This window comes from Carassius carassius, chromosome 33 (genome assembly GCF_963082965.1).
Source record: "Carassius carassius chromosome 33, fCarCar2.1, whole genome shotgun sequence".
Lineage (NCBI taxonomy): Eukaryota > Metazoa > Chordata > Actinopteri > Cypriniformes > Cyprinidae > Carassius > Carassius carassius.
In genome coordinates this window covers 16,777,012-16,800,348 of record NC_081787.1, presented here as the reverse complement: position 1 = coordinate 16,800,348, position 23,337 = coordinate 16,777,012, and the positions used below count along the sequence as shown (strand labels likewise).

General features: G+C 38.8%; 1 pseudogene; it reads right to left on the bottom strand.

The window, feature by feature from the left end:
* Window positions 1-559: 559 nt before the first annotated feature.
* Window positions 560-21,790, bottom strand: LOC132114134 (probable carboxypeptidase X1; annotated as a pseudogene).
* Between the last annotated feature and the right edge of the window lie 1,547 nt (window positions 21,791-23,337).

The following is a 23,337-nucleotide window of genomic DNA, read 5'->3' as shown; positions in this document are numbered from 1 at the left end:
ATGAGGGTGAGTCATTAATGACATAATTTTGACTTTTGGGTGAACTAACCCTTAAGGGCCTTATAGTTAAGTAATAATCATTTCTAAATGATATGGAACTTAATAGGTAGCCAGTGCAGAGACTGTAGAATTGGGGTAATATGATCATATTCATTGTGTTATTACAAAAGTTTGTTTCTAAACGATTCCCGTTTTGAATAATACGAGTGCTTTTTCGTATTGGAATATGTTGAACTTTCTATTGTTTATCTTGATACAGCCTGCCTGCCTTATCTCACGGCAATTCGTACATATTACGAGGTGGCTAATTCATACGTTTTTTGCTAAATCGTACGTATTTCACTAGTATGAATTTGTACGAATGACCTACACCTAACCCCGCCCCTCTAGACAAATCGTACGAATTAGTACGAAAATAGCCACCTCGTACAATAAGAATTGGTCGTGAGAAAGCGTTGGTGCTGCTAGTTTTTGTGACAACAAAATCATACAGTACTTAATTAAACTTAATTTTAGGGAATTGCTAGCATTATAGCCTAAATAACCCTTCACTATATATTTAATCTGATATCAGCTCTTTTAAAATACTGCTGGCACGCAGTTTCCGTAGCTGTAGGTCTTTGGGAATCTTGCCTCCTTTGGCCAGGATCTCTCTCAGACACTGTTTTGGTGTCTTGGTGAGGTGGAAGTCGCATATAGTGGGGTAATGCTCGTACTCAACCCTGCACCTTTGTGCTGCTGGGAAATATCCCTCTGCGGTCACTGTGATATCATAGTCACCTGGGTTCAACAGACGCCAGAAGTCCCCATCAAAAGCTAAAATAGGATAGGATAACATTTTTAGTTTTACACATTTGAGTGTTGTTTGTTTACATTAAAGTAATTTTGTAAGTGCCTAAAAATATTTGGATGATTGTTTTAATAATTCTGAGTAGCGTTACCTGATCTTATGTGGTGGTCAATGTCATCTACTTTGGTGATGGCATCAGCGATGCCGGCTTCAGTGTCTCTGTCCTTAACCACTCCTTTGATCCCTCTGTGCACCTGTCATATGGACAAATCAGTGTATGCATAGCCTCTTCTGACTCATTCAGGTGTTTAGACGTGGTTGCTGGTATTTTGTATGTAATATGTTGTACCTGCTCCATGTAGACAAGTAGAGATTCTTTATTGCTTTCCCATTCTATGGGCAGCTCACTGGCATGAGGGAACTTATCACAGGACAGCTCCACCGTCACCTCAAAACAGTTGGTGTGCAGGTAACTAAAGTCATTCATACCTACAGATGAGACAGGTACAGATACACAGGCAGAGTGACAGAATCAGGGTTAATATTCTCACAAACTACCATTCAAAAGTTTGGGGTCGGTAAGTTTTTACAGTGTTTTTTGAAATAAGTCTCTGTGCTGCATTCATTTGATAAAAATACAGTGAAATACTGTGAGATATTATTACAATTTAAAGCAACTGTTTTCTATTTTAGTACATTTTAAAATGCAGTTTATTCCTGTGATGCAAAGCTGAATTTTCAGCAGGCATTACTCCAGTCCTTAGTGACACAAAATCCTTCAGAAATCATTCTAATATGCTGATTTATCCCTCAAGAAACATTTCTTATTTTTATTAATGTTGAAAAAAGGTGTGGAACAGCATTTATTTAAAACCAAAATATTTTGTAATGTCATAAATGTCTTTGCTGTCACTTTTCATGCATTTTAATTTAAAAAAGTCTCAATTACTATAAGAAACCTTACTGACTCTAAACTTTGTAGTAGTATATATTGGTTAAAGGCCTACATTTTGAACCCTGAATGTAATGGTAAAGGTCAAGAAGTTTAAAGAGGTGACAGAATGACGTTAATATATTTTTTTGGTGAGAGAAAATGAGGGAATTCAGATAGCTAGAGTAGATACTACAGTATAACACATAATTACATACATACAGCAATAACTCAGCCTGTATATGATATGAAATGATCATCTAGGGCAGTAGATATATGATAAATATATATTCGTTTTTTTTGTGAGGCTAGGCCTTATGCAGTGGGTGTAACCCTCTCATAACACAGAAAACCTTTAAACAGACCTTTTTTGAATACAGTATATATATATAATCAGCAAAGATTGAGTTCCTTCATGATCTCAAAAGCAGCAGCACTCACTGCCTGGCACCTTATGCCAGTTTGCTCCGTTGATAATGTTATTGTAATGAAGAAAGTCCTCATTGTGACAGGGCCTTCGGTCTGGGTTAGACATCACATGGTTGGTGCTTGCATAAACCGTGGCCAGCCAGTGGAAGAAGCTTTCATCGGGTAGGAGTGTGCTCTCTGGGAGCCCAGTCTTTGGTCATGTCAAATGGGTATGTGGCCACCAGCTCTCCTCCATGGAGGTTAGCGCTGAGAACAAATGGTATAGTTTGCATCCCACTGATGACGGCTCTCGTTTCTGAAGCCACCTTGAATGTAAGAACAAAATAATTTATTTAAAATCTTATGGAAAGATTATATGTATAGATAGGAGAATGATCATTGGAAGAAATTTAAGGATAGAAGGGGTGCTTGTTTTAATCAGTGTGACCTGATACAGTATGTGGTCATTACAGGCCTACTTTACCATAGCCTCTTCTGAAGTGTAGTGCTCTGGAATTGGAAAGTAATGATTGATTAGTTTAGATTTGTCTGTTTCCAGCTCGATGGAATCCCACATTACTGTGTTAAGATCTGCAAAGTTGTGATTCATTTCAATGCCCTCATGACTAAAGCGACCCAATGACCACCCGGCCAGCTCTGAACCCTGTAAAACAAAGCACAATAAAAGAGGCATTATGAAGTCACTGACTAAATGAGCTTGTTTGAGGTTGAGATACAAATATAAAACACATTAAGATTATTTCTTAAGGTTATTTAGTATGCAATGAATGGAATGACGGTGTTATGATTTTACTGTTCAAACTTGGGGTCAGTAAGATTTTTTAATGATCAAATAAAATGCAGCCTTGGTGAGCATAAGATACTTCTTTTAGAAACATAAAAAAAATCTAACTGACCCTAAACCTTTGAACAGTAGTGTGTTGATGGAGAATAATTTTGGAAACAGCAGAATATCCAATCCATTTCCCGCTCTACCTTCTTATAAGCCATTTTATAGCCATCAGGGTTCATTGAGGGCAGTAGATGGATGCGTGTCTCTTTAACTAGGTGAACTATGCGTTGATTTCCACGTTTGTACTCTTGGCATATATACTCCATCAAGTTGAGCAGTAGTTCCCTCCCGAGCACTTCGTTCTCATGCATACCAGCCACATAGCGAAACTCAGGTTCACCTGCAGGGGGAGCCAAAATATCTTTATATTGTCATGCTCTTTCAAAGAAAATAGATTAGGTGTGTGCAGCTATTACGAGTGTTATATAGATGTACAAATGTAGGGCTACATAGATGTACAAATGTAGGGCTTTGTTTTGAAAATTAACTCTATGCTTTGCACAGATTCCTCTTCACCTCCCCTATAGATTGTGCTAACAGAAGAGTCTGAAATCTGGCACCCTATCTCTAGCAGGTAAGAAATTTATTTTTATTATTTTATTAAATGTTTTGTAAATTTTTTATGACAATTTGTCAGGCATAATATTTGTGGCCACCATTTTTTTTTACTTTGCTCTACTCTGGTGGGAAGAACAAAATAGTCACAATGAAGAGTGTCTTCAGTGTTAGAAGGGTGACAAGCTTTTACATATGCCCTTTACATAACTGCAACTGTCATGAATTACTTCGAGATACAAAGGCTGAGGAATAGGATCCAAATGCAGTGTTTATTCAGAGGGTAATCCACAATCTTAATCCAAACAAGGCAAAAGTCATATACCAGCAAAACAGTCCAAACAGAAACACAGACAGAGTAATGGACTCATGGACTAGAGAGGGCACTGGAGTGGACTCATGGACTGGAGAGGGGGTTCTGGAGTGGACTCATGGACTGGAGAGGGGGTTCTGGAGCAGACTCATGGATTATAGAGTGCACTGGAGTGGACTCATGGACTGGAGAGGGCACTGGAGTGGACTCATGGACTGGAGAGGGCACTGGAGTGGACTCAAGGACTGGAGAGGGGTTCTGGAGTGGACTCATGGATTATAGAGGGCTCTGGAGCGGACTCAAGGACTGGAGAGGGCTCTGGAGCGGACTCAAAGACTGGAGAGGGCACTGGAGTGGACTCAAGGACTGGAGAGGGCTCTGGAGCGGACTCAAGGACTGGAGAGGGGTTCTGGAGCGGACTCAAGGACTGGAGAGGGCTCTGGAGCGGACTCAAAGACTGGAGAGGGCACTGGAGTGGACTCAAGGACTGGAGAGGGCTCTGGAGCGGATTCAAGGACTGGAGAGGGGTTCTGGAGCAGACTCAAGGACTGGAGAGGGCTCTGGAGCGGACTCAAGGACTGGAGAGGGCTCTGGAGCGGACTCAAGGACTGGAGAGGGCTCTGGAGCGGACTCAAGGACTGGAGAGGGCTCTGGAGCGGACTCAAGGACTGGAGAGGGGTTCTGGAGCGGACTCAAGGACTGGAGAGGGCTCTGGAGCGGACTCAAAGACTGGAGAGGGCACTGGAGCGGACTCAAGGACTGGAGAGGGCTCTGGAGCGGACTCAAGGACTGGAGAGGGGTTCTGGAGCGGACTCAAGGACTGGAGAGGGCTCTGGAGCGGACTCAAGGACTGGAGAGGGCTCTGGAGCGGACTCAAGGACTGGAGAGGGCTCTGGAGCGGACTCAAGGACTAGAGAGGGCTCTGGAGCGGACTCATGGACTGGAGAGGGGGCTCTGGAGCTGATTCATGGACTGGAGCGGACTCATGGATTATAGAGGGCGCTGGCGTGGACTCATGGACTGGAGAGGGGGTTCTGGAGCGGACTCATGGATTATAGAGTGCACTGGAGTGGACTCGTGGACTGGAGAGGGCACTGGAGTGGACTCAAGGACTGGAGAGGTCTCTGGAGCAGACTCAAGGACTGGAGAGGGCTCTGGAGCAGACTCAAGGACTGAAGAGGGCTCTGGAGCGGACTCAAGGACTGGAGAGGTCTCTGGAGCAGACTTAAGGACTGGAGAGGGCTCTGGAGCGGACTCAAGGACTGGAGAGGGCTCTGGAGAGGACTCAAGGACTGGAGAGGGCTCTGGAGAGGACTCATGGACTAGAGAGGGATCTGGAGTGAACTCATGGACTGGAGAGGGGGCTCTGGAGCTAATTCATGGACTGGAGCGGACTCATGGATTATAGAGTGCACTGGAGTGGACTCATGGACTGGAGAGGTCTCTGGAGCAGACTCAAGGACTGGAGAGGGCTCTGGAGCGGACTCAAGGACAGGAGAGGGCTCTGGAGAGGACTCATGGACTAGAGAGGGATCTGGAGTGGACTCATGGACTGGAGAGGGGGTTCTGGAGCTGATTCATGGACTGGAGCGGACTCATGGATTATAGAGGGCGCTGGCGTGGACTCATGGACTGGAGAGGGGGTTCTGGAGCGGACTCAAGGACTGGAGAGGGCACTGGAGTTGACTCATGGACTGGAGAGGTCTCTGGAGCAGACTCAAGGACTGGAGAGGGCTCTGGAGCGGACTCAAGGACAGGAGAGGGCTCTGGAGAGGACTCATGGACTAGAGAGGGATCTGGAGTGGACTCATGGACTGGAGAGGGGGTTCTGGAGCTGATTCATGGACTGGAGCAGACTCATGGATTATAGAGGGCGCTGGCGTGGACTCATGGACTGGAGAGGGCTCTAGAGAGGACTCATGGATTAGAGAGGGCGCAGGAGTGGTGTCATGGACTGGAGAGGGCTTTGGAGTGGACTCATGGACTAGAGAGGGGGCTCTGGAGTGGATTCGTGGATTGGAGAGGGCACTGGAGTGGACTCATGGATTAGAGAGGGCACTGGAGTGGACTCATGGATTAGAGAGGGCTCTGGAGCGGATTCATGGACTAGAGAGGGGGTGTTGGAGTGGACTCATGGATTAGAGAGGGCACTGGAGTGGACTCATGGATTAGAGAGGGTACTGGAGTGGACTCATGGATTAGAGAGGGCTCAAGAGCGGACTCATGACCTGGAGCGGACGCTGCTGCCTCAGAAGTGTGTATAGCCCAGACACACAAAATAGTGACTGCCATTGCTGAAAGGGCTGCAGAATTGACTCGTCGCTCGCACTGACATCATAGGTGGGTCCACCAAACTTGACATCAGTCTCGGTTCCTCACTTCAGTGTAAGGAATGCTGGAATCTGCACTCTATTATCAAGCACCTTGGTCACCAGAGCATGCAGCTCCTTTCTCTTTTAGCTTGTGATTGCAGATGCATTATTGTCTTTTTCTTGGACTACTATTACAGGTTCTGATCATATTGTAGAAATACCGTTCTTGCGACCGTTTTTTTTACTATTGATTAATATATTTTGAGCTGGAATACTGAGATGAAGGGAGTTGTATTCGTTCAACATGGCCACCATTGTGTAAAATTAAAACTAATTTTAAAGTCATTACTATGACTGGAATCCTGATTTCATGTTTGTTTAGAACACTTAAATTTGTATCATGCATTTCTTTTTATTGTAAAATTGGAAATGGGGTGGGGGCTGCTTTTAAATGTTGTAGAACATTTATGTTCGAGAATAGGGCTGCAAAGTTAATCAAATTTCTAATTGCAATTACAGTTATGGATTCCACAATTACATAATCGTTCAAAGTGGCAATTGATCATTCAGAGTCCACTTATGTTATTCTGCATGCTTAAGATGCGATTTTTTTTCTTTGTACATGTTATCTTAAGGGGTTTTTCAATGTTTTAATTTTAGTTTTAGTATAACATTTTAATACCACTCATTTTTACTCTTTTTATAAAGAAGAAACCAATTCAATGTATAGTTGACATTTGAGGCTTAAATTGTGTTCTGAAGACGAATTAAGTTTTTAAGGGTTTGGAACAACATGGGGTAAGTGACTAATGACAAATTTTTAATGTTGGGGTGGAGTATTCCTTTAATACTATGGAAAAGCACAAAAAAAAATCAGCTTATTTTCATATAAAAATACAGTTGCATCAAACAATGGTATAAACATCATTCAGTGTAAATTGTGATAATCGTAATTAACAAATCCCAATTACAATTTTAAGACAATAATAAACAATTATTACTTTTTTCGTAAATGTGCAACCCTATTAGAGAATACTGATAAATGAGTAGCTTGATAAAACAAACATTAATCTGTACTTAATTTTTGTCTCAAAAAGCCATCATGTTCTACATAATTAACATTAATATATGATGGAGAATGTTAAAAATTATTAGCTTGATAAAACATTAAAATTAATCTGTGGTCAACAGTTTCTGTCTCAGAAAAGCCATTCCTACATTATATAAAATAATTAAGATGGATTGAGGTGGTTATGGCCTTTTCCCATTACAATATCATTAAATTTAGAGCACAATGATTTATTCACCCTAAAAACAGGTACATTTAATATTGGCTCTGAATGTTTATGCCAAAACAGGAAATATGTGCAACTGAGCTCCGTCTATGCATATCTGACCAAGCCTTTCTGATTTATTTCTATTCGGCTTGCAGCTTGCTGCCTCTTTGTCAGCCAAGTTGAGTCTGTTGACAGTGAAACTAGGCGTCATTAGGTTCAGGTCCTCTGCAAGGTTAAAATTCCTCCTCCTCTCTCTCACTATTTGGCTAACAGTTGACCCATTCAGTCTCAGCAGTCTGGCTCTCATTAGCCTTGCTGAGAAAACATCATCCACCGTGCCACAGAGGAGGAATTTCCAGAGGAGTAACTAACTGAACTTTAACCCCCACATGCAGACTACATCATTGATATGCCATTGATTTAAATGCAGACAGGAAATGCATGTATCTGGAAAACCCCTGGAAAATGAAGGGTCCAAAAGTGGTTTTTGCTGTGATTAACCATTTTTGGTTCCCCAAAGAACCTCTAAGTAAACTATTTTTAAAAGAACCATTTTTTTTTCTTAGTGTGAAGACTATTTAATGATCTAAATACAGGTGCTGGTCATATAATTAGAATATCATCAAAAAGTTGATTTATTTCACTAATTCCATTCAAAAAGTGAAACTTGTATATTATATTTATTCATTATACAGAGACTGATATATTTCAAATGTTTATTTCTTTTAATTTTGATGATTATAACTGACAACTAAGGAAAATCCCAAATTCAGTATCTCAGGAAATTTGAATATTACTTAAGACCAATACAAAGAAAGGATTTTTAGAAATCTTGGCCAACTGAAAAGTATGAACATGAAAAGTATGAGCATGTACAGCACTCAATACTTAGCTGGGGATCCTTTTGTCTGAATTACTGCAGCAATACGGCGTGGCATGGAGTCGATCAGTCTGTGGCTCTGCTCAGGTGTTATGAGAGCACAGGTTGCTCTGATAGTGGCCTTCAGCTCTTCTGCATTGTTGGGTCTGGCATATCACATCTTCCTCTTCACAATACCCCATAGATTTTCTATGGGGTTTAGGTCAGGCGAGTTTAGAGTTCACCAGGTGTCTTCAATATTGAACCTTTTCACAATAATCAAATTTTCTGAGATACTGAATTTGGTATTTTCCTTAGTTAGTCAGTTCCTTAGTCAGATATAATCATCAAAATTAAAAGAAATAAACATCTGAAATATATCAGTCTGTGTGTAATGAATGAATATAATATACAAGTTTCTCTTTTTGAATGGAATTAGTGAAATAAAGAAACTTTTTAATGATATTCTAATTATATGACCAGCAACTGTATCATAGATGTCAACATAAAATGTATTTTTAAGAGAGAAGGATCTGATTTGCATGAAGCGTACAACCAAAAATGATGATATACCCTTTGGACAGGCTAGAAATCTTTATCTAGAAGTAAAAACTGAATATGAAAGGACTGTTTATGTGTTAAGAAAAAGTAGTTATGCCAATAATGATGTTTGGATTTGTTATTTGGCCTCAGACATGATGCATGCGGTTTTCAACACTAGAGCACATACTGTTGTCATTTCATAAACACAGCCGACATAAAGGCAATTTTTTTCCCAAAGAGGCCATAAGTTGTGGAGTATTGTAGGATGGAATTTCTCCACAGTGCGTGGTATTTTTTTCACATTAATTGGCTCAAATTTCTTTCTAAACAGAGTTGCCACATGCTTTGATCCACTTGTGAAATGCTCTATGATATTCTTACACAACAGGTGAGGTTATTTCTTCCCACTTTCATTCTGTAGACTCTTTCATTCTGTAGACTCTTTCTGAGGTCTGCCACCATGGCTTTCTGCGATTGCATCTTTGGCTCCATCCTGCATTCTGAGTGCTGACAGGAGATGAGAAAACCACTGCCAGAGCTGGCAACCTCTCACACCAAGAAAACCAATCTCTAACCCGCATGCCAATGTAAACCCTAGAGTTGCACAGTGTAAGTGGACAGGGCAAAGCAGAGTGAATGAAAGCGAGTGAGAGAGAGGGGCAAAGGGATTTTGGGCTACAATCCAATTGCTCTCGTTCCAGCATAAAAACTGATAACTGCACTCACATGGAATTTGTGCCAGGAAACACCACAGAAATGCCAAAGAATTTGAACTCCAGTTATTTTCTAAATTCTACATAGCCTTAGTCCTTATATGTTTGTTTTGTTAAAAACATTTTACCCTGTTTGAAACAGTTCCACATCCTGGTTATCTATAGCTTGAAAAGGGGCCTTAAATTTACTCACAAAACAGGTTTACTAAGTGTTTATATATCAGTAAGGCTTGGCGAATAATTCAAACACATGTTCAAAGTGAGCTAAAGAAACACTTTATGGGCTAAAATTATGCTTTTATCCGATAAAATATGTATTATTTACATAATATAGTTTTTAAAGCAGGCAAAAACTTTAAATTTCTCTGATTTATTGTAAATGTTTGCATAGATTTATATTAGCCAAGTTTAAGCATGATTACACAGAATATAGTTAGTGGTAGATCAACTGTGTAGGGACTCAAACTCACCGAGCTCATGTTTGCCTGGATTGTCTGAGATTTCCATCACATACAGTTTAAGGCCCATGTAGCTTTTGCCAATGCTGTAAATGCGGGTGATATCAGGACACATCTCGTTCACAGCCTTCATGAGCTGAAAGACAAATATATATATATTTTTTTACAGATTTTTCTTAATTTACTCTAAGGACCATCACATTACATCAAGAATGAGGCTGTTTTACAATAATGAGATGATAATAATAAGAAATGTTTCTTGAACAGCATATCAGAATGATCATTTACATTTCAAAATAAATTGAAAGAGAAAACGGTTACTTTAAATGTAAATTATTTCTCACAATGATTAATGATTAAATTAATGCAGCTTTGGTGAGCTTAAGAATCTTCTTTAAAAAATTTTTTTTTTTAAATCTTACCATCCCCAAACATTTGACAGCTCATATTTTTCTTCAGAACAGGTCATGTAGTAAAGAGATCAAGGATCAAAGACTGGAGAATATACTAAAATATTCCTTATTTTTCTGTGTGTGTATATACAGTTGTTATACTAGACTGACCACAAGGATTGGTTATTAGATGCGGCCTGACTGAAAGATAATCTCAATCAATCTGTAGTGCACTGTATTAGCATGTAGGGCTGCTGGCTTTAAGTAGCAATTGTTTTTTTTTTATTCACAATAGTTATTTATCTAAACAATATACTCTATTACACATATGTAGGATTTTTTCTTATATATATATACTTAAAAAAACTGCAATATGTCAGTGGGTTTCACAATTTCATAGTGACTAAGCAACAACAAAACAAGGTAAGAAAAGGCTCCGTCTTCCTCACCTTCCTCATCTCTTTAATTTAAAACACAATGTACAATTCACAAATATAATATTACTGTGCCTACAGTACATTTAACTCACAGTTGTATACTGTTACTTTTGTACTTAACAAGTTGATACATTTTTACAATGCATTGTTTTCCTTAGTCCTGAGATCTGCATGACATATCAAAGAAAGTGACACGCTAGATAAATGAAAGGTTTGTGTTTGAAAAAAACCTGGCAGTTCACAGCCCATTATTTCAGCTCTCAGACAGATGGTCCCATTCTTAAACCAGGTCTGAGGGTTAATGCGTATGTATTGTGCCACCGCTTGCTCAGGCAAAATGGCTAAGACTGGCGTTTCGCTGTCCTTGTTCCCCTCAAACACCTGTTAGCATACAAGATCACTTCTGGTGAGTGATCTTATTGATACGATCCAAATGACATTTGCCAGTGGCAGCTGGCACTGCACCTCATTCTATGCTCAAGTGGGGCACACAAGAGACTGGCACAGCGCAGTCTGCGGTGGGCAGGCTATTCTTTTTAAAAGAGCTGCTTAACCCTACCAACTACTGCCAGCGCTTGCCTCCAACCTCTATAATGATGTCACAAAGATACTGAAGCTTATATACACCAGCAGCAGTGAATGGCACAACTTACTGTCTGGAAAACAGGGCTTATTTTAGAATATCTCGGTTAAATGAAAGGAAAACTGTAATTCAGCCTCAGAATTATGCCTAATAGAGAAATACTGTTGTTTTTAATTGCCGGTGTTTATTTTATTTACAAAAGAGCATTGTTTTCTGCACTGTATAAAGTGGCAAACGCAATTGTTACCTTAAAAAGCCATTTCTACAAAATTAATTTTGTTGTTATATAATACTGTTTAGTTTGTTTCAGTTAGAGTGATATTAATATTTTTAACTTGAATAAAAATGGCTATTTCTCAACTGTATGAAAATACTGTAAGTCTCAGAACTCAAAGCTACAAGTACAAACTATTTGTAAAAAATTATTTCAAACATTTTATTGGTAGTGTAGAATTTTTTTTGACAATTTATTTTCACACTTGGTAACAAAAAGAACGACATACCACCTCTTCTGTTCCATTCATGCATGGCTTCCATTTAATGGTTTCATTGCTAACTTGAACCTTGAAGGTTTCTACGTAGTCTAAGCTGCAGAATAAAATAATAGTTACTGTTGGAATTTACTATGTGTTTTAATTATGGCACAATGGTAAAGAAATATATTATGATACGAAGCTCCATTTAGAGCTGCAACCCTGTAGTATCACTGCTGTGAACCGTGTGAGTTTCTTGGCATCTGTAGCCATTGGTTCTGGTCTTTATACTCGGTGCACCAAGCTCTGTCATAGATATCACCATCCTCCACACCAGACTGCAAAAAACAAACAAGCAAACAATGTAACAGTGGTTCATGTAAATCTGAAAACCACAAATTAGCAAATATGATGAAGATAATGGATGCTATATTTATGGTGACATATACACTCCCATTCAAAAGTTTGGGATCTGTAAGATTGAAGTCTTTCAGGTCTCTCTTCTCCTCAAGCCTGCATTTATGTGTATAATTATATATTTATTTATATATTAATATAATTTAAAATACTTTACAAACAGTAAAAATATAAAATACTATTGCAAATTAAAATGGTTTTGTTCCTGTAATGGAAGAGCTGAATTCTCTGCATTATTACTCCAGTCTTCAGTGTCACATGATCCTTCAGAAATCAGGGTTCAAGAAACATTTATTATTAGTATCAGTGTCAAAAACAGTTGTGCTTCTTAATATTTTAGTGGAAACCATGTGTTTTTCTGTTAAGAAGAACAGCATTTATTTTTAATAGACATTATAAATGTATACTGTCACGTTAATTTAATGTTTCCCTGACAGATTGCTATTTATTTATTTATTTATTTTTAAATACTGGTTTACTGACCCCAAAATTTACGATGTTATATGTGCATCTATATATTTAAGGTTTATTCTGTAGTGTGGCCCACCTGTATGTTGAGTCGGCCCCTGTGTGGCCCCAGGCCCATACGCTTGTAAGAAGAGGCCTGAATCTGGGGGTCTTTAACTTTCAGAGACTCCAGACCCAAAGGGGGACATTCTGAGAAAGCAAAGAGATGATTAAAAGTGGAGGAGGGAAAAAGAGGAAAACAAACATTGTGTGCTCCTTAGATTCTTCAGTCAAGTGGAATTTGAATGCAATATCTAAAAAAAAACCTGTTTAGTAATCAGTGCATATGATTTTACATTCAGTGCAGCTGCAGGACAGACAGGAAATGGTTGTTTGAGGAGTTCAGCTTGGCCCATCTGCCTTTATACTTTCTCCCTTCTCTACCAGGCTGTGTTACTATCTGTTTAAGTCTTTAGGATCCATGCTGGAAACACTGATACCACTATGTGGAAAAACTCCTATTCACTATTGCAGAAATACCAAAACGTTTTTTGGGTCAGCTGAACCCATTTGACCTAAAATACTTGAAGAACCCCTGAGATTTTAACTGGATATTTCAATAATTTAACACCACATTCACATGTTCAAGATTTGTCTTTATTTCTTTTTATTTGCAGTTCCCTTGCAAACCCACAAACCCCAGTTTCGTAAAGGCTGCACAACTAAGAAACTTGTCCTTTCGAGTTGGGAGTTTATTAAAACAAGAATGTCACACATTCAAGTTGGAAAGATAACATTGAAGTAGCCTGAACAAAACAAATATTGTTTTATATTTTAAACATTAAACCTAAATAACTACATCTGAATTCAAATTGATGAAAAACATTCTGAAAAACATTTCTGTCCCTTACTAATACATGAGATCACTATACGAGATACACACTGTAAAAGTTGAGTGATTAAGTTCACTATGGACTTGCTTTCCGCTCACTGATAGATTATATATGTGTTGTATATAAATCAGTGTTTCTGCCATGTTTCACGCCCCTTACAGCATCACAACTGGGCAACTTGTGTATCATGTCGAATTCTGAGTTCTCCAATTCGCTCGGTCTTTCAAAACTTATAATTTCAATAATTTCACTCCACTTGAGGGGCACATTTATTGTATTTATGGTTATGTGCTTCATTTCTTGTATAGTATGCCGTAACAATTTTAATTTTGCTCTAATTAACTGAAACCCCATTTCCTTCCTTAGTCTATACAAGCTTTATGATGCTAACAATAAACAATTTGACTATGCTAGTTTGTGGCGGGGTGAAGAAGGACACGACGAGTAGGTACAGGTGAGTTCCCCCAAGGGTGGATTTTATTGACAAAGAGTGGGGCAGAAGGCGGTGGCGTGAGGTGGTTTGGTGCAGGGTGCTCGGCTTCCTCTTCGGTCCCTGTGCGCTGTGGCGGTGTGGGTCCGTTGTGCTTTCCCGTGTGCGGTGGGGCTGGCGGTCACACACTGCTCTCTGTAAGCAAGACAGATAATTAGGATTAGCCGAGTCTCGTGGAGACATCTCTCACCTCTGTGTTCGTTTGTTGTGCTTAAGAAGGCAGCTCTTGATGGGGCGCAGGTGTGGCCGCTCAGCCCGTGACGAGCAGGTGCAGGTGTGACTGCTCGGTTTCCAGGGCGACGCTGATGAGGGCTCGGGACACGTGTCACAATATTTAAAGATTTTAGTATTCTCTTTACTTACTTTACTACTGACCGCCCACCAAGTAAACCTTGTGAACGTCTTAATGAGCAAAAAGCTTGGATAATATTTCCAGAAACCTCTTGTTTGTTACTGGTTAGCATTATTGTAGCCTAGTTGATTGAGCCTGTTGCATATGACCTTTTGTATCTGGATATAATGTAAAAGTAAAAGTTTAAAAATCAGACTTTCGGTGAGAAACCAGCACATGTGGGTGAGTCAGTCTGATGGTTTGTGGAGTCAGTATTCCTCACCAGTTCGTCTGAAATTGAGGAGATTTCCTGGCACTGCTGATGTTTAGATGACCCAGTTACATTGATCTGGACTATATTGTCTCGCTGTCCTTTAAACTGTTTTATGCTTTAAGTTGATAGACAGTAGGGCTGTGAGATGCCACTGGGCATGTCTTTAAGAAATGTTTGGAGAGGTCTGGATGTAAATGGGCTTGTTATGTAACCACCTCCCCCTATAAATCTGCTTAAACACCCCAATTCTGAGATAATCTGAAAAGTTGAAAAGAACAAGAGCTGATGCTTGTGAAGTTTCATTTCTGACTCATTTTAGTTAACCTGATACAACAAGATACATGATGGAAACACAATTTCCCTTAAATTCTGTCCATAGAATTCCTGCAGTTAATATAATCTATGAAAAACCTTGCTTTTCAGCTCTGTGGCTTGTTTGGCTAGTGGAGAGAACTAGTTCACTGACTGTCTGACCCAATTGGCTTTGGAAACAGGAAGAGGACTAAAAGTACAGTGTTTGAATATGGCAGGAATTATGTAACAACGCTGGCCTGCATATTTATGAACAGATTTTTTTTTTTTTTTGCATGAAAGGATGGATGGGGATGGACGGATGATGCATATGTGTAAATCTATCTGGATGGAAGTTCGGAGAGATGTAGGCCTATGTATGTGTGTGTGTGTGTGTGTGTATATATATATATATATATATATATATATATATATATATATATATATATATATATATATATATATTGATGCAATTATATTATTAGTATCATTACCGAAACTGATGGTTCTTCACTTTCTCTTCTTCCAAACTCCCCATCCATTTTTTTAATTATGTAGGCTATTTGAAAATTTAAAGAATTCTAATTGCACATTTTATTGCAGTAATTTTACAATTGCATTCAATATTAGGCTATAGTTATAAAATAAAAGTTTTAAAAATAGAATTTCATCAGTGCCTTAACATCCATTTCAAAAAGTGGAAAGGAGAGTGTCACATTTACTTCCCAAATACCGATGGTTCTTAAATAAATGAGCAATTGCATAGATAAAAGTATAACGTTTGGTGCCATGATTCCCTATTTAGTCCCTACTGTACAATCTCAGCTCAGATATGTTGCTCTATCCGAACACACAAACCCCATAATGTTGCAAAATCACGCGCCACTAGTGTTGGATTGCAAATGTACGGCCATATAACTGTGAATAGAGGGAGAGAGAGTTTGCGGGGGATAAGTGTGTCATACTCTTTTGTTCGCTGACTTCGCATATTTTTCTCGTTAGGTTTTCTCTCCCCATGCTTTCGTTAAAAATATAACATTTTGAGCATCAATCCAGATTTGATATATTGTTTTAACTGTGACTTTTGTATTGTTTTCCCACTCAAAAACGAAGTATACTTCTAGTCCCAATTAATGGGAGCAGAGCGTCATCTCGTGGCGATAACAGACCAGACTGTTTTTTAATAATTGGCCTTGAATAGCTGATTAACAATGGCAAAACACATGCGATTTGTTGTTTGAGACCTTTTAGGTAGGCTATATTAGGTGTTATAATCTAACATAAAATTAACCCAGTGTGATTTATTATCAAAAATGTCTGCACAAATGACTTTTCTTGGGTGTATTCAACAAAATCTCATTGACAAAATTTATGACATAATCTGTTGAATTAATATTCAGTCTATTCTAGTAACTATTTTTAATCAGCTGATTTTAAGTACCAGCAACATAGAATTGTTGTGTGAAACATTTTGCAAGCTACTCTCTTAAAAGAGTAATTTTAAATCATTTTGAAAAATGTAAAATTCCTTAACATTTGTGACATCGAAGAAGTTACATGACTTATTCTGCAGCATGGAAAAAAATAAAGGGTTTAGGAGGTTACATTTTCTCAAATTTCTACACACAGTGTTGACTACTGTATTTTTTTGCTGCAACGCTGGACACTTCCATATGAAAAATGTCAGGAATGAGAACAATGTCGCCGTGTGTGTGTGTGTGTGTGTGTTTATCATCAGTTTGTAACGAAAAGCAAATCGAAATCCACATCAATCCAACAATCCTTATCATTTGTAATAGTTGCCTAAAACATTCCACTAGGTGGCGACAAAACACTGTGTATTTCTTTCATGTGGCAATTTCATTTCGCGTTTAAATTTTGAATGTTCAAAACACGAGGACTCATATGAGTTATAATAATAATAATAATAATAATAATAATAATAATAACTCATAATATGACTACTAGTTGTAGTAATAGTTTTTTGGGGCAAAACTAAATAAAACGCTCAGACGGTCCTGATCAATTAAATAAAACAAGACATTGTTTATGCGTGGAAAGATGGACTTACAGTGTTGGTTATTTGCATTGCTGACTGTCTTTCATGTCCAATCTGAGCCCCTGCTGAGCTTTACTATGGTAACGAGATTAGAGACTACATCACCATCAATTATTAATGCTTCAATAAAATCCGTACAACCATTTCAGCAATGTGTAAAACAGACAAACAAAAATTTCTGAGTTTTTAAAAAGGTGTATCATTTTATGTTCTATCAATTATTGAGTGGTGTTTTCTTCTTTTTGTTCATAAGTAATGCTTGGATTAGATTCTCTTTCTCATATAAATGTTTCAGAGTGTCTTTTGACATCATATATACTAGATATAGAGCCATTATGCACTGAATGTTAATACAGCTAAGCCTCAGATGATGGTAATGTATTTATTATTCGACTTGTTATATGATATACAGTAGGTGTTTTTAATTTTGAAAACATTTATTAGTGTCTGCATAGGAACAAAGGCAAGAAAAATAAACTTTATATTTGAGATCTGTGTAGTGGAGGTTCAAATTCCTCCTGATTTTTGAAAAAATTTAATTTACTCCCGTCTCTCTCCTCCCTCTCTTTCTCCCTCTAAAACATGCAAACACCGGATGCAAGAAACACATGGAGTTTGTATGGAAATTCCTTTCCTCAGCCTGTCAGTTTCCCCCAGTACCACCTACAGTGAGGAGTGAAATGTCAATGCTTAGTAGGAAACTTAACATTGCTAAATATTCATTGCCTGCTCTTCTTAAATGTAGGCTGTATGTGCTATATAGAGTCTTTTGTACTGTTATGTTGTCTGTATTGGTGTTAACTATTGTACAGTGTCTGGGGTCATCTTTACTTTTGTAAAAACTGGAGTACTAAGTGAACTATGCATGTCAATCTATAAATGAATAATCTCTCAGCTGGCTGATGCTGTCCCGTAGCATATGAAATTGGTGGGACTGGTACAACTGAAAGGAAACTAGAAGAAAACATGCTTTATTGCTCCCAGTGGTCTGCTTGGATGTAATAGTTGTTGTGAATATAGCTCTATAATTGAGTTGCTAATCAGACTTTGATTGTGTAGATCAATTATATATAGCCTCCTGATTTTAATATCAGCGTGTAAACATGTTTAGGGTGTAAGCAATTTTTGTTATATTAGAGTTCCCCTTCTCTAATATATTTCAGTTGAAATATGTGATACACACACACACACACACACACACACACACACACTTTTCAAAATGCTGTTTGGTTCCCTGCATTCTACAGCTGGTCTGTTTTGTAAGTTCTGAAGTCATGAGAGTTTCATTAGGAGCAGGAATAAGTGTAGTGTAGTGTAGTGTGTGTGTGTGTGTGTGTGTGTCCTGTACAGTGACCCAGCAGCAGTGCTGTGAGAGCTAGCAGCATGCCGCTCCTTTAATGACCTATGAGAGCTGTGGACCCAGGCCATACACTGGGAACCTGAGAACCTGCTGAGCAACTTCTGTTGATCTAAGCCAGGTGAGGGGCCCACACTTCTGCATGATGGAGAGAGAGAGAGGGCTGGGGACAAGACTTTGAGTGTGTGTGTGTGTGTGTGTATGGGGAGTTTTATGGCACGATTGTTGTTTGAATTATTGATAGCTTGGTAGGCTATTCTCTAATCGGTTCTTGTACATTTTATGTTTCACTATATGTGGGGTTTGTTTCCTAAAGACATCCTATTTATTTCAGTGTGCGTAATGTTTCTAAACAGTTATGTGTGAATGGAAAATTCTGTTTTGTCTAATAAAACTACACACAGCAATAAAGAGAGAGAGATTTTGAGGTGACATACTGACTCTGTGCTCTTCATCACTGCATCAATTCATAGGAGTCCGTCATAGACCTCCACAGCCTGAGAAATTTAACCTCCTGATGGAAACCGCAATGTCCTGACCTAAAACCAGGGATCTGAACAACAGCAAATAAAACGCAGGATATATTCAGTGAGTAAAGTGCGTTCAGATGTTTGTTTCATGTTCTTGTACAGCTTGATCATTATTATTGTTTTTTAGCTCTGCTCGGTTTGTCCTCTCATTACCACGGTGTACTGAAAGCTACAGGAATTCAGAATTATAAATATTAATTCTTCCCTTCACCTGAAAACCTAACAGCATGCTGTATTTCGCTGCTCAATTATTGATTTCCAGCAGGCTTATAAAAGTATCGAAACTCTGGATTGTTCAGAAGAATTTGGAGGACGACTGTTGAGTAAATTCTGGAAAAAGCTAAATTAAAATATATTTATTCATAGTGAATTACATTTCATAATTTACAGCAGTTATTCCAAATGTTTTATATCACATCAATACTATAATAATAATATAATATATAAATAAAATGTATATAAATTTTATATTTTGCATAAAAATGCAGGATTGTGCATGTGTGGGTTACTGCATTTATGCTAATTTGGTATTTGTAAAAGCTTTTGAAGTAGAATCCTGCTAGATTTTGCATTGCATAATCGAGATTAATAGGGGAAATACATCTGGTGTGTTTTAATGGAACGGAAACAGTGATCAGCAGGTGGCAAAAGTTTCCCAAGCCATCCCATTATAGCATCAACATGCTGCAGTTTTTACTTTGAGAATTAAAAAGTTGTTCTGCTAAATGTCAGGTCAACCAGTATACAGTCATGTCTAAAAGTTTTGCAAAGTTTGCTGCTTTGGTAATTTTAGATTATTTTTCCTGATGTTTCTATGGCATACTGAAATTTATTTTTAAGGCTTTTATTGGAAAAATAATTTATGAGTCAATATTTACAGTGTTGACCCTTGTTCTTCATAACTTCTGTAATTCGCTCTGGTATGCTGGATATTAGCTTCTGGGCCAAATCCTGACGGATGGCGATCCATTCTTGCCTTATTAGTCCTCGGAGTTGATCACAATATGTGGGCTTCTGCTTGTCCATTGCCTTTTGAGGACTGACCACAGGTTCTCTATGGGATTGAAATATGGGGAGTTGCTTGGCCACAGATCCAAAATTTCAATGTAATGATCTTCAAACCACTTCTTTATCACTCTTGCTTTGTGACATGGTGCTCCATCAAGAAGTCGCTCTTGCAGGACGTTTTGATGCCATTCTTTATTCATGGCAGAGTTTTTGGGCAGATTTATGAGAGAACCCACTCCCTTGGTTGAAAAGCAACCTCACACATTGATGGTCTCAGTAGGCTTCACTGTTGGCACGTCACAGGACTCATGGTAGCTTTCACTTTTTCTTCTCTGAACAATCGATTTTCCAGGTATCTCAAACAGTCAGAAGGGAGCTTCATCTGAGAAAATAACTTTGCATCAGTCTTCTGCTGTAAAATACTTGTACTTCCTCCAGTATTTCAGTCTGTCCTTGATGTTTTTCTTGGAGAGAAGTGGCTTCTTTGCTGCCCTTCTTAACACCAGGCCCTTGTCCAAAAGTCTTGGCCTCACTGTGTGTGCAGATGCTCTCACACTAACCTGCTGCCACTCCTGAGCAAGCTCTGCACTGCTGGTGACACGATCCTGTCGCTGACTCCTCAGGAGGAGACTATCCTGGTGCTTGCTGGATGCTCTGGGACATCCTGAAGACTTCTTCACTGCAGTCAAAATTCTCTCCTTGAAGATCTTGATGATCTGGTAAATGGTTCTTTCAGGTGCAATATTCTTTGTTGCAATTTCCTTGCATGTGAGGCCATTTTAGTGTAAAGTGATGATGACTGCACATGTTCCTTTGGATGTAACCAACTTTTTGGCCAATAAAGCTTTTAGCAATTTTATAAAATGCATCTGGTCACTCTACATCTAGAATCAATGTGAATGAACACCACAACAGCTTAAGCAGCAAATTTGGCAAAACAACAAATTTATGCCACTGCCAAATCTTTTGGCCATGAATGTATGTAAAAATCCAGAAGAAAAAAGTTTATCCTTCCATAAAACGTCCCTACTGTACCTTGATTTCCACTGATTCATCAGAAAAGAATACATGGATGAAACCCCCTCCCAAGACATTCCCTCTTCCATGAACAATAAATGTGGAAGTGTCATGTAATATTGATGGGCTCAGCTGATGATCTCCTGACGACTCCAGTTTGGTCCCTCTCATGTTCTATAGAATATTCATGATCCTTGTCCCCTTCCTGCACCCTCTTTCTCAGCATCCCATAATGCATGTGTGATGTTCTGCTGGGCCGCTCGCACAAAAACACACACCTGGCTGCAGGAGCAATGAGTGATGGGATATATAAGCATGATCACCTGTGGTGAAATCAGCTTTGAGTTTTCTAAACTTAAAAAACAGCACAGGTTTTCCCTTATTTCATTTCCAAGTCTGGAATTTTTTCCTCCATTGTACACCTGTCTTTCCCCACCCCTGCCCTTTGAGTAATCTCACAACTATCATTAATGTCATTCAACTTTTCCTCTTCTACTCCTCCTTCTCTTTCTCTTACTGTGCACCTGCATCTGTTCTTTTGTCATTTTTATCAATTTGTCCTTCTTCTGTTCTTCTCCTCCCTCCCACGCGTTCCTCTTTCCATCGTTCTCATTAACACCCCGGCCCTGATAGATGTAGAGAGGTGGCCTGCTGCTCCTTGAGAGGCTCTCCTGGGTGTCCCGTGAATCCCTGGCACCCTGTGTTCCTCTCTTTAGATCCGGGCCTGTGCCATCTGCCTCTATCACTGCCACTGCTGGGCACTGGGAGTCAGTGTGCATGCGGCAGCACTCTTCTGCTGCAAGAAGTCAACACACGCTGTGGCCGCTGAAAGTTTACTTTTTTGGTGACTAAAAGTTTTTTCTTTTTATATTAAGTTTAAAGGGTATAGGCATGAAAATATATATATTTTTAAGTTTGTTGTCTCTATATGTCTTTTTGTGCAGTTTAGTACATACTGTATTTTTTTTTAAAACTATATTGTGATTGTTTCATTTGCTAATAATAGACACTAGTGTTTAAAAGTTTGGGGTCAGTAAGATTTTGGAACATTGTTATAAAAGATTTGTTTCAAATAAATGCTGTTCTTTCTATTCATCAAATAATTCTGAAAAAGTATCACCGTTTAAGCTAAAATATTAAGCAGCTGAATTTTTTTCAGCATTGATAATAATGTGTCTTGAGCAGCAAATCAGCATATTAGCATGATCACATTTTACAATATATTAATGTACAAAACGATTATTTTAAATAATTCATAATATTACTGTTTTACTATATTTTTCATCAAACAAATGCAGCCTTGGTTAGCAACTTGTTTCAAAAACATAATGTCTTACCGCCCCCAAAATTAAAAAAAGGAGTCAATTTTAATATATTTAAAAAACAAATCATTTTTCATTTTTCATTCACCAGTGGTCAGATGAACAGATAGCCATACACCCAACCCACATCATTGTTGCTATTTTGTGCTTGTCAGGATGCTCAAGCAAACATGTTTTCACAGCACTGTTGGACAGTGTTTTCTCTACTTCCTGTTGGCCTTCTGTTGCTAGTCGTAGCTTCGTGTAGCTGTTTTTATTTTATTTATTTTTTCTCTAGAATCTTTATCGTACTATCATTCTCTGTTTTTTTTTAAGTGATAAAATATAACTTAATTCACACCATATTTCTGTTATTATCGATCAATCTATTCAGATTAATTTTGATCGTTCACTTTTATTTTATATCCGTGAGTGCAGTACACCTGCAAAGCGTTAGCACTCATTAGGTTGTCATTAGCGTTTTCATTCGAACCTATCGCGGTTTTCTTTTCTCCTCTCCTCTCTCTCGCTCCAGTTTTTCACAAGTTCATCAAACAACCGCAGTAAGAATATTTTATCAAGCATGGTGAGTAATGGCTTCTCCTGCTACTGTTATTTGCACCTCTTGCCACATGTACATTCACATGTGATAAATGCAGGGAATTAGTTAGGCTGACAGAGAAGATTTCAGAATTAGAGACACGCATCCAAACTTTAATTGAGGACAGTAAGAATGTTAGGGCTCTAGATACGGCTTTGGATGCGTCTAGCTCAGGGATTCCTGTACATTGTTCGGTTCCGGCAACAGAGCCCCTGCAGCAGGGCAACTGGGTGACAGTGAGGTAGCGTAGTCGTGGGTCAAAATACCGCTCTTCTGTTCCGATCAAAACATTAAACAGGTTCTCCCCACTCAGTGATGCACCCACTGAGAAACCTGATGAAAGTGCTCTAGTTATTGGTGATTCTATTGTACGGAACGTGAATATAGAGACACCAGCCACCATAGTCAAATGTTTACCGGGAGC